This window comes from Giraffa tippelskirchi, chromosome 2, assembly GCF_054371585.1.
Source record: "Giraffa tippelskirchi isolate mGirTip1 chromosome 2, T2T-mGirTip1v1.2.pri, whole genome shotgun sequence".
In the NCBI taxonomy this organism is placed as follows: domain Eukaryota; kingdom Metazoa; phylum Chordata; class Mammalia; order Artiodactyla; family Giraffidae; genus Giraffa; species Giraffa tippelskirchi.
This window is the reverse complement of record NC_137276.1, coordinates 231,588,383-231,600,123: the sequence shown is the minus strand read 5'-3', so window position 1 is coordinate 231,600,123 and position 11,741 is coordinate 231,588,383. Positions and strand designations below refer to the sequence as shown.

The 11,741-nt window shown below is 44.9% G+C and overlaps 1 long non-coding RNA gene across 1 annotated transcript; it reads left to right on the top strand.

The window, feature by feature from the left end:
• Positions 1-594: 594 nt before the first annotated feature.
• LOC145532938 (uncharacterized) lies at positions 595-10,778 on the top strand. Its single transcript, XR_014073722.1, has 3 exons — positions 595-813; positions 7,789-7,879; positions 7,974-10,778. It is a non-coding gene; the product is annotated as an uncharacterized LOC145532938 (long non-coding RNA).
• Positions 10,779-11,741: the final 963 nt, after the last annotated feature.

The following is an 11,741-nucleotide window of genomic DNA, read 5'->3' as shown; positions in this document are numbered from 1 at the left end:
TCTTCCTGCATCCTTCTACTCACACACCTGAAGTAGGTTCCTTACCTTAGGAGTGAATTACCTGTGAGGAGGAGACTCACCCCGAGGGTGAGTCCTTCGGCCTTCACTTACAATTTTCTCAGATCTGTGATTGATTTCTTCTCAATAAAACCTAAACCTGAGCACTAGATGGACGCATTGAAAGAGATTTTCTCACAGATACAGCTTTAGAGAAACGTAAGCAATGTGCCAATTCTCCAAGGTGTTTTGGCTTTGTCTGGCTTTTCTATTTTTGTGAAACAGCTGGGACGCAGGACCAGTGAAATAACTCCCTGGTTCCTTGACCGCTTGGAAATCAGAGAATGTGGCTAAAGGGAAGATGAGCTGATCACCCAGGCTCGTCTAGAAGTGCCTTCCAGAAGCAGGAACGGACACAGGATGTTTGGAGACCAGCTTCCGATGGAGCGCTCCGTTTCCGTTTCCGTTTGCTTAGGGTTGGAGAGACCTTGATGGAGCCTGTGGGCGCTCGCTGGGTATTCCAGTGGAGTTTCCCTGGAGACCAGCACAAGACACGTATCCCCTGTGCCCTGTGCCTCTGCCCACTGGAGGCTCAGAGGGGCTCCTCGGCACACCCAGAGTTCCCACCCCACACCCCCTCTGTCTCCTCGGGACCATGGCCTCATGTAGTTGAGATCCTTCTGGTTACCACAGCCCTGGATGCCAGTCTGCAGCTCAGAGCCCCTTCAGCATACACAACGGAGAGTCAAATCCGAGGAATCCACCCTGGCAGTGTGCCGACCGCATGTACTGTTCTGGGGCGTGAAGAGTCTCAAGGTGAGTAGTGCTGATCACTGACGGCCCTGCCGTTGGATTAGACTTTTCCATAGCAATAAGAGCATTCAAAGATTCTTCTAGAAGGTGGAAACTCTCTGGAAGAAAGGTCCTAGAGAGACATCCTTAAATGTCAGTGGAGTTAGAATTACTATTATTCCCTAGCACAGCAGTTCTTAAGGGCTATAAAGTCACCTAGGAATTTGTGGCATATTCCTGGGCTGTCCATTCAAGAGTCTAATTAGCAAGCTCTGCAGTAGGGCCCAGAACCTGGAGTTTTGGCAAACACCCAGGGAATTTTGAAGCAGAGAATGCATGGCTATACTGGAAGAGTTTTAATCCATGCCCAAGAAATCATCCAGGCTCCTCTACCCAACAGGACTGGGGGGCATCAGTTTTTCCCCCTGGGAAGCAGATCTCCTATCTTGGCCATGTTTTGTGATCTGGACTAACTGGGTATATTGCTATCTCTCTCTCTCTCTGTCCCCTTCTGCTGTGGATTCCAGAAATACATTGCTTCTCATGCTTCCCAGGGTTTAGTCACCTTCAAATGCAATGAGGTGTTAATTTCGATAAGAAAAACACTTTGGTTTCCTAGATATCTACACTAGCTGTGTCCACTTATGAGCCAGGTTCAAAGGGCTAGGAAAATATATGTCTTCAGATTGAAAGTTCTGACATAAACCTGGTTGGCTCAAAAAGTCTGAAACATTTTAATGTTAAGATCATTCTTTCATCCATGTGTCTCTTTCACACACTAAGAATATTGTCTATAAATACAGAAGCAAAAGGACTGGAAGTAAAAATGCAGATTTTTTTTTTTTTTTGAGTGTCCACAATAGCTAGACACGGGAGGGATCTAGGAAAACTCTTCAAACGACATAAAAGTGTCACCACCGTCTCAGAAGAAATAGTAGGCACTTCTCAGCATCAACCACGCCCAAACTTTGTTCCAAGAAAATAAATTAAATGGCATTCATTTCAGGGCTATGGACTGAGCCTCCGAAATTCAACGCCTTCTTTTCCACGTAGTTGGTGCCCCCTAGTGGCTGAAACTCCAATACTTCGGGCACCTGATGCGAAGAACTGACTCATTGGAATAGACCCTGATGCTGGGAAAGATTGACGGCGGGAGAGAAGGGGGTGACAGGGGATGAGGTGGTTGGATGGCGTCACTGAATGGACACGAGCTTGAGCAAGGTCCTGGAGATGGTGAAGGAGAGGGAAGTCTGGAGGGCTACAGTCCAGGGGGTCGCAGAGTCGGACACAGCTGAGTGACTAACAAGTGGCTGAAAGGACCTTCCCTCAACCAGGAGGTGGGTGGTCTCAGAAACAAATCCAATCAACTCTGTCCCTCAAATTCAGGCTTTTGAGCTGTGCCTTCGACCACTTGTGAGACCACCAGGGAGTGGAGGGAACTTCACTGATCTGCCATCACAATGTGCTGAGCATTCCCCATGCACTGTCTCATTAAGTCCTCAAAAATCAAGGGGACTCACCATCAGCATCCCATTTTGCCATCAGGTAGGGGAAGCAGTGAGGCCATGTCTGACGTCGTTATACTGGTCCCTGGCAAAGCCAGGATCTGAAGCGAACTTGACTTGACGCCAGTGCTCACGCCTTTCCCCAGCGCACAGTAAAACAACCAGAAGGAAAGGGAAGGGTTGGACCAGCTGCTCTCAGAGCATCCGGGGGTGGGAGAGAGCTCAACCTTCTGGGCCTCTGCGGGTACCTTTGTCCACATCAGCCTGGGATGGAAGGATGCTCCCCTTTTGCCAAAGATTTCTGTTGCTTTTCCAGCCCTTCCTGAAAAAAGCTACAGGCTGCACCAGAGTGTGCAGTGGAGACCCCCTTGGGGACTCAGTTTCCCTTGGAATATATATCCCAGGAGCATTTTGTCTTCAGCAACTGCTGACTTGATGATCAGGGTAGTTTTCTCCTTCTAGAAAAAAAAAATCCGCCCTTAAAGAGATGTTTTGATCTTTTCCTCATTTCTGGTGACATACACTGTTATTCCTCAGATCCTTACCATAACCCCTCTGATGGTCTTTATCTACACTGAAATTGATTTCACCCTGAAACAAAAGCCAGGTCTGTCCTATGGGCTGTGCAGGTCACGTGTTGTTGGACTAGAATGGTTGGTGTATAATTAGGGTACATTGAAAATCTGGTAGGATGCTTCACTCCATCCATCTTGATGGAAGGGTAAAGATCAAGATGAATTCGTTCAATTACATGAAATTAATGAAACGAGAATAGGTAGCTAGAGTGGCTTAAACAGTAAGAACTAAGTCAAGATATTACAGTCGCCCATTTAAAACCTTGAGGTTTGCTCTAGAGTCATCATAAACCTACTTCCATAAGAAAATTTGTTTTCAGAGGGAAAATGCTAGAAGGTGAGCCAGAGCCACTGTATTTTGATGAGACAGGCATATTTGAAGCTGAGGACATCTTGGTACTTGTAGAGCTAAGCTCTGCCTTGGAGAATGCCAAGGAAAGCTGGTTGAGTCCATCTACTCAGGGATGGGTGAAGTCCACGTAGGCACCACCTGCCGAAGACCTCCAAAGAGCAACCCTAGGACCCATGGGGCTCAGGAAGCCAGAGAAGATCACACAGATGGTGGAGCCATCCCTCCTTTCAACGGCACAAGGCATCACTGCAGTAGGGAATGGTCTAGAAAGACGACAGCATCTCAACACAGAGCCACCTGCTTGAAAAGCAGTACCTTGGCTTCAAAGGTGGCCAGAGTCAAGCAAGGGTTTAATTCTAAGGGGGCGACGACCGGCGTTGTCTACTGGGTGCTTCAGAGCAAGGAAGACGTGCAAAAGAAAGATGTATCTTTCATTCCAGTTGCATTTGTCGAGCGTCCTGTGGCTGTGGGACGTCTAGAGAAGAGGAAGCCCAGGTCACACACAGAATGAGGCTGTGCAATGAAAGGCGGGTTGAGAACCCCACAAACCAAATCCCATGGGTATTACTAAACCACAGGTGGAACAGGAATTGAAAACAAGACAATTTATCAACACAGGTAATCAACAACAGCTGTAGTGGATTGATGGGGGAGAATCAAAACTCAGAACTCTTGCTTGTTAGATCATTGAACATGGAATAAAACTGCAACATTATAACATTCCTAGAAGAGCAGGGGTGCAAGAGCACACTTGGAATAAGGGCCCAGCCTGCAGAAGCTTCCCTGGTGGCTCAGACGGTCAAGAATCTGCCTGCAATGCAGGAGACCCAGGTTCAATCCCTGGGTCGGGATGATCCCCTGGAGAAGGGAGTGGCTATGCACTCCAGTCTTCTTGCCTGAAGATTCCCATGGGCAGAGAAGCCTGGTGAGCTACATACATACATACATGGGGTCGTGAAGAGTCAGATACGACTGAGGGACTAACACTTGTACAGAAGCTCAGTGTACTGCGCCCTCAAGGTCCTTCAGCTCGATAAGACACCCACAGAGCACAGTAGCCGAGTGCCCACCAGAACATGAACTGCGTCCACCACAGAGGACCGGGCTTTCCAGTCAACAGAACTACCCGTGCAGGGCTCTGGCCCTGGGGACTTAAAGGCTTCAGTGCGCTTTAACACCCCTTAACAAGGGGTGTGCGTCTGTGTGTGTGTGTGCACGCGCGCATGTGTGTGCATGTCCACACTCTCCTGTTTGTTCACTTTCTGAGATTATCTTATCTCCTCCAAAGCATTTTCCAACTCCTTTCTCTGAGCCTCCTTGTATATCTCTCTGGATTGCCAACTACTCACCACCTCTTCACAACTGAAGTTTCCAGAAAAATCCCATCCTCCTAGAAGCCTAAAGAATCATGACTGTTTTGCAGCACAAAATGCCTCAGGGTGGAAGCGTCATTCTCCACCACTTTACAGAAAATCAGAAAGCATGAACATCAGTTATCTTCCTGTTGAGCTCTTCAGTTGTGCCGCATGACCGTGCTTTTTCTAAAGTCACAGCTTGTTCACTAACTCATACAGAGGGATATTTCACACACCGTGAAGGGCTGATGAATCAGAAGTGTGAGTCTCTTGGGGGTTCCCCAGATGTTACAAAAAGAAATCAAAGGATATTATATCACATCAGAGAAGATTCACTAGAGAACGTGGTCATCATGCTGACACTATCTGTGGAGCTCTGGCAGGAATATTTAAGCCATTCCCTTAAACTTATCTGGTCTTAATTTTCACCTTCTTAACTCTAGAAGCATTTTTCAACTGTTATCTCCCACCTAAACAGCCAAGTTTCCTTAAAAGCACAGGAAGCAGAACTTTACTGGAGACTAGGAAGAGGAAGATTGTCAGTACATAGCTGCAAAAGCTATTGTAATTTCTTTAAGCCTGTTTAGGGAGGCATATTGCCAAGACTGTTTTTGTTTCAATAAGATGATGTAAATCAGATGCAGACTTATTAAGCTTTGGAAAATGCCTAGCACATACGAAAAATATCTGTGCAATGAGGTGTGATGAGAATTTTTATGGGTGGAAGCTTTGCAATTAAGTACGTGTGCACTGTTATGGAAACAAATGAGAACAAGTAATAAAAGGGGCTTTATGGGACTTGCCACAGAGCCACCCGGGTGGACTCCTCGTGGGCTGGTACTGTAGGTCGCGGTATAAACACCCACATTATTCCAAAAGAAATTCCTTCATTTCCAAGGTTTATAATATTGTTGAAAGCAAAGAGTACATGGATCCGCTGACATGGGTAAAATAAGTCATTTTGTCACCGCATTCAAGAACCTACTGTCTCTTACCCATTAAATGGATTCTTCACAGTCCACTAGGTGAAAACCAAGACCCTCACTCAAGGCCCCCAATGACAGCCCCTTGGCTTCAGCTAACCCACTTCTTCTGATACTTCCACCACGCTTTGCAGATTTTTCATTCCACATTACTAGCAAGAGTAATGTGGAATGAAGAATTCATCTGTCTCTTCTCTGAAAATTCATGCCCCTCACTTTCTTTAAGACTTGTTGGAGGGCTTCCCTGTGGCTCGATGATAAAAGAATCTGCCTGCCAATGCAGAGGATGTGGATTCGATCCCTGGTCCTGGAAGCTCCTGCATGCCAGGAGCAACTAAGCCCACGTGCCATGACTATTAAGCCTGTGCTGCCGAGCTGGGGAGCTGCAAGTTCTGAAGCCTGTGCTCTGTAACAAGGGACACCACCTCAACGAGAAGCCAGTGCATGGAAACTAGAGAGTAGCCCCCACTTGCTGCAACTAGAGAGAAGCCCACATAGCTCAGCACAGTCAAAAAATAAAAATAAATAAAATGATATAAAAAGATCTGATAGCAAAGAGGTTTCGAAAAGCATCCCTCTACCTTCCCCCCTCATAATTTTACAACTCATTCTTTATTCACTGCCTCTGGCACTTACAGAAATAATTTATGAAATAGAATACTGGTCTTTTTTTACATTTTATTGGAAATGTCTTCTCACTTTCATTGGTGTGTGTATTTAAGACTCCAATGATTTCTTTGAAATGGAACTCTATGTCTTCCTTTTAAAAAAATTACAGTGTCAAGTATTATCTGGAGCCAGAATAGCGAATCCTATCTTGGCCATCCAGTTTGTCTTGACTGTTCCATTTTCAAGCTGAAGTTCATGGTCCTGCTTCCTGCTCATAGACACACAAAGCTGTGGTAATGTTGCCTTTCTGTAAACACGTCTTACCTACACGTCACATCACCTCCAATTGCTACTCTGTTTCTCTGTTATCTTTACATCAAAACTACTCCAAAGAGTTCACACATTTACTCTGTTTTCTCACTGTAAGTTCTCCCTCCACACTGTTTCATTCAGGATTTTGGAAACCACCCTGGCTGAAATCACCTGCAACTTCCGTCTCCCCAAATCCCATGTGAAAGTCTCAGCCTCCATCTCATTAACCTTTTTATCAGCGTTTGACCCTGATAATCCTTCTCTCCTCTTTCACTGACATTCAGAAGGCTACATCTCTACACTGTTTTCTCACATTCTCAGTATCATTGGCTGGTATCTACTGCTCTTCCTGACCTCTAAACACTCTCTTAGTGTTTTTTTTTGTCAACTTTTTTATTTCATGCTGGAGTATAGACAATTAACTGGAGAAGGAAATGGCAACCCGCTCAAGTGTTCTTGCCTGGAGAATCCCATGGACAGAGGAGCCTGGTGGGCTACAGTCCGTGGGGTCTCAAAGAGTCGGACACGACTGAGCTCACAGCACACATAGACAGTTAACAATGCTGTGATAGTTTCCGGTGCTCAGCAGAGCAACTCAGCCACACGGATACCCGTACGCTTCTCCCCGAAACTCCCTTCCCATCCAGGCTGCCACGTGACATTGAGTGGAGTTCCCTGTGCTCCGCAGTGGGTCCTTGTGGGTTATCTTACTTTTATTTATGGCTGCATCAGGCCTTAGTTGCGGCATGCGGGGTCTTTTCACTGCGATGTGTGGGCCTTTTGTTGCAACGTGCAGGCGTCTCTCTAGTTGTGGTACCCGGGTTTAGATGCCCTGGGGCAGGTGGGATCTTAGTTCCCTGTGTGTGATGTGCCCAGTCACTCAGTCATATCTGATTCTCTGGAGCTCCTGGACTGTAGCCCACCAGGCTTCTCTGCCCATGGAATTTTCCAGGCAAGAATGCTGGAGTAGGGTGCCATTTACTTCTCCAGGGGATCTTCCCCATCTAGGGATCGAACCCGTGTCTCGTTTGCCCCCCACATCGGCAGGCAGATTCTGTAACACTAGAGCCACCTGGGAAGTTTTCTTAGTTCCTGGACCAGGGATCACACCCAAGTCTTCTGCATTGGAAGGCAGATTCATAACCACCGGACTGCCAGGGAAGGGCTTGTGGCCCATTTTAAGTAGAGCAGTGTGTATATGTCAGTCTCCAACTCCCTAACTATCCCTAACACTCTCCTAGTCTTGACTGAATTCCTTTAACCATTCGAGTTTACTTCAGGTCCCAATTTCAACCATCTTTATTCCAGAGCATTTCTCAACTGCCGTTGTTTCTCAGTTTCCCCAAAGAATATGGAACTCTGTTCTTGGACCTCAGCTCAATCTATCGTTATTACCTAGGTAATATTCTCCAGTTGCCTTCCTTGAGTTACCATCTGTATGTTGATGGCTCCCAAATTTATATTTCTAACCTCACCTTTCCTCTGAACTCTAGGCAACTGGATACACAAGTCTCCTGGATGCTTCTTTTTGGCAATCAGCTAAAAGCCTGGAAACTTCACCTTCCAGTTTCACCTGCCTTTCTGTTTCCAGTTACTGCTGCGTTCTGCTAATGATGGACTGCTGCTGCTGCTGCTAAGTCGCTTCAGTGGTGTCCGACTCTGTGCGACCCCATAGACGGCAGCCCACCAGGCTCCGCTGTCCCTGGGATTCTCCAGGCAAGAACACTGGAGTGGGTTGCCATTTCCTTCTCCAGTGCATGAAAGGGAAAAGTGAAAGTGAAGGCACTCAGTCATGTCCGACTCTTAGCGACCCCATGGACTGCAGCCTACCAGGCTCCTCCGTCCATGGGATTTTCCAGGCAAGAGTACTGGAGTGGGGTGCCATTGCCTTCTCCGAATGAAATGCACTAGTGTGAGATTTTAAAGGTAGAGGAGAAAAATTATATATTCTTATCCATGTGCGTCAGTGTTGGACATTGGAGCTCTGGCAGACAAGTTTTTTTCAGTGACCTCTGGGAGGTCCATCGAGATTATTCCTCTCGGGGCAGCTGCGGCCATCATCATCAGTGTCCTGTAGTTTCCTAATATCTGGTGGGAAGCAACAGCTCCTAAATTCACTGGACCAAACAGTGGTGGCAGACCTGAATACTCTTGGTCACCTCCCCTAACTTGTGTTTCCTCAGCTCTTCCAGGGTTTCTGTAAGCTCTCGATTCCCTAGATCAAGCCTCTTTCATCTCAAGACACCTGGAGCGATTGCTTTTTCATTCTGGATGAAAACCCTCAGCGATACAGCTACCCATCCTCTTTAGCTAACATTCACCCAGTTGCAAAAAACAAAAATTCGGGATTCATCCTGACTCCTCACTTTTCCCTGCACATCCCACGTTCAATCCAGCAAAACATCAGGCTGGATTTTCCTCCAAAATATATACTTAATCTTACTCTTTCACACCCAAAGTGTTCTCATTTCAATGAGAAGATCTGTTTACCAAATTTCTTTGGGATTATCTGTGTTCTCCACCAGAATGTTCACCAGATGGCTCAGTCAGCAAGTTCACCACTCTGTCCCATTGCTTAAGATTCCATCTAGCATGTAGTAGGCATTCTATAAAAGTTGACTGAATGCATAACTGGATTGCATTCCTCCTCCCTTCAGAGACAGTGAGCTTTCCCGGAGGCACAGCTAGTCACACTCATAAGACACTGAGGAAGTCAAAAGGAAAATTCAAAAATGTCAAGGATGTTAAGGACAGAGGCCAGTTACCTAAATATACCTAAACTCTTACGGGGAATTCATCTGAAAATAAAGAGAAAAACTATTTTATATGTCCCTGAGTAGCAATTTCTCTGTGCACATATTTTTAGAAGTTTCTTAAATATATTGTGTCCATTCTGAAGTTGATTAACACAGCTCAAACTCCCTGGGAGGAATCCACCTAATGGATTGACCCTTGATAAGTGAATGTATATCATGTGTCAAAGTCAATGCTATGCTACTCAAGTAATATAGTGAAGAATAGAAAGTCAATGGAGAACAGAGAGCAATGGAAAATTACAAGTTAAGAAATACAGTCATCTAATGGCCAATGAAATTTATTTGACTGTCAATTTTTTTGCCTTGGTGGAATTATTTCTGAGGAGCCAAAATTAGCAGGGGAGGTTTGAAAGACGTTGAGCAAGAAGTTCAGAATGAAATGCAGGGGGCATGACCTCCAAGAGCTAGTAAATAGTTGCATATTTGCATGTTAACTCTTCCCCCCACCACCAAGGGTGTAATCCGTGTGAAAGCTTCTTAACATCAGCTCAAGATGCTAAGGCTTCCCTGGTGGCTCAGCTGGTAAAGAATCCGCCTGCAATGCAGGAGACCTGGGTTTGATCCCTGGGTTGGGAAGATCCCCTGGAGAAGGGAAAGGCTACCCACTCCAGTATTCTGGCCTGGAGAATTCCATGGACTATATAGTCCACGAGGTCACAACGAGTCAGACACAACTGAGTGACTTTCACTTCACTTCAAGATACTAAACTGCTCATCTTCTTGGTGACTGATGATCTCAGATCTCTGGGCTGTAACTATTGGAGGAGCTGTACCATCTCTTAATATGCATACTTATCTCTGCTAAGTAAGATGGAGAATATGCTTGCTGCAGAAAGCATCAATCTAGTGCTAAGTCTTTTGCCCCGAGCAAGGAAGCAAAGTGAAGTTGATTTCATACTTCATAATACTAGTTAAATATGTATAGACATGAATAAATACATGCTATTAATAATAATAACTGTGAAAGATATTAATTCTGTCCTCCAATTATTTCATTTATCTCCCTTCCAGACATATCATTGACTTTTTTCCTGCTTCCCTTAAGGCCCCTTCTTGACTACTTAAGTATTTCCAGCCAACAAGTACTAAGAAAAAAAATGAGACAGTCATCACTGCAGTGTAACCAGGTCTATCTTAACTGAGACAAGCAATTACTGAGTGCCAGAAACTTTGTATTAAAATTACTTGTATTAACTCATTATTTCTCATAATAGTCTTACAGTGTAGTCACTTTTATTATTCCCATTTTACAGACAAGAGAATTGAAGCCTAGAGTGGTTAAATAGTTTGCCCACAAAGCTCCCAAATGGCAGAGTTCAGGTTTAAATCTATCGAGTTAAATCTATCTCCAGGAGTTATGTTCTCAATCATTCCAGTGTTGAGAAGGTCTTTTGCTGTGTAAGGAAGCAAAGAAAAGTCACATATTTGAGGTAAAGCACATTTACATGTGATGATCAATGACTCAACCCTGGACATCCATTGTAGCTTTTTATTTGAGTTAAGATGGTCTTTCTTAAAGTGCTATTTTATAAATGAAATTGTATTAGTCAGGGTTTTCTCAATAGGATGTCTCTATATATCTACATAGAGATAGGTGCATCATTATATAGGTAGATATAAGATATAATCTATATCATGTACAGATGTGAAAGTTGGACCATAAAGAAGGCTGAGCACTGAAGAATTGATGCTTTCAAATTGCAGTGCTGGAGAAGACTCTTGAGAATCACTCAGACTGCAAGGAGATCAAACCAGTCAATCCTAAAGGAAATCAACTCTGAATATTCATTGGAAGAACTGATGCTGAAGCTGAAGCTCCAATACTTTGGCTGACTCATTGGAAAAGACCCTGATGCTGGGAAAGGCAAAAGGAGAAGGGGGCAGCAGAGGATGAGACGGTTAGGTAGCATCACCAACTTAATGGACATGAATCTGAGCAAATTTCATGAGATAGGGAAGGACAGGGAAGCCTGGCATGCTGCAGTCCAGGGGTTGCAGAGTTGGACATGACTTAGCAAGTGAACAACAACAACAATATCTATATAGGTAGATATTGATAGATATACATAGAAAAAAACAAAGATACAGAGGCAGACAGACAGATATTGAGGGGAGAGAGAGAAAGAGATTTTAAGGAATTGCCTTGGGAAAATATGGAGGCTGGCAAGTCTATGACTGCAGTGTGGGACCCAGGAGAGCTGAAGGTACAGATGAAGTGTGAAAGCGTTCTGCCGGAGAACTCTGTCTTGCTGAGAGAGGTCTGTCTTTCTGTTCTATTCAAGTCTTCAACTGATTGGTGAGGCCCACACACATTATGGACAGCAATCTCCTTACCCTAAAGGTTACCAATTTAACTCTTTATAGCATCCAAAAATGCCCTCCAACTTGACACATAAAATGAACCATTTCAGGAATACAGACCCTAGAGAGGATGATTCAATAGTC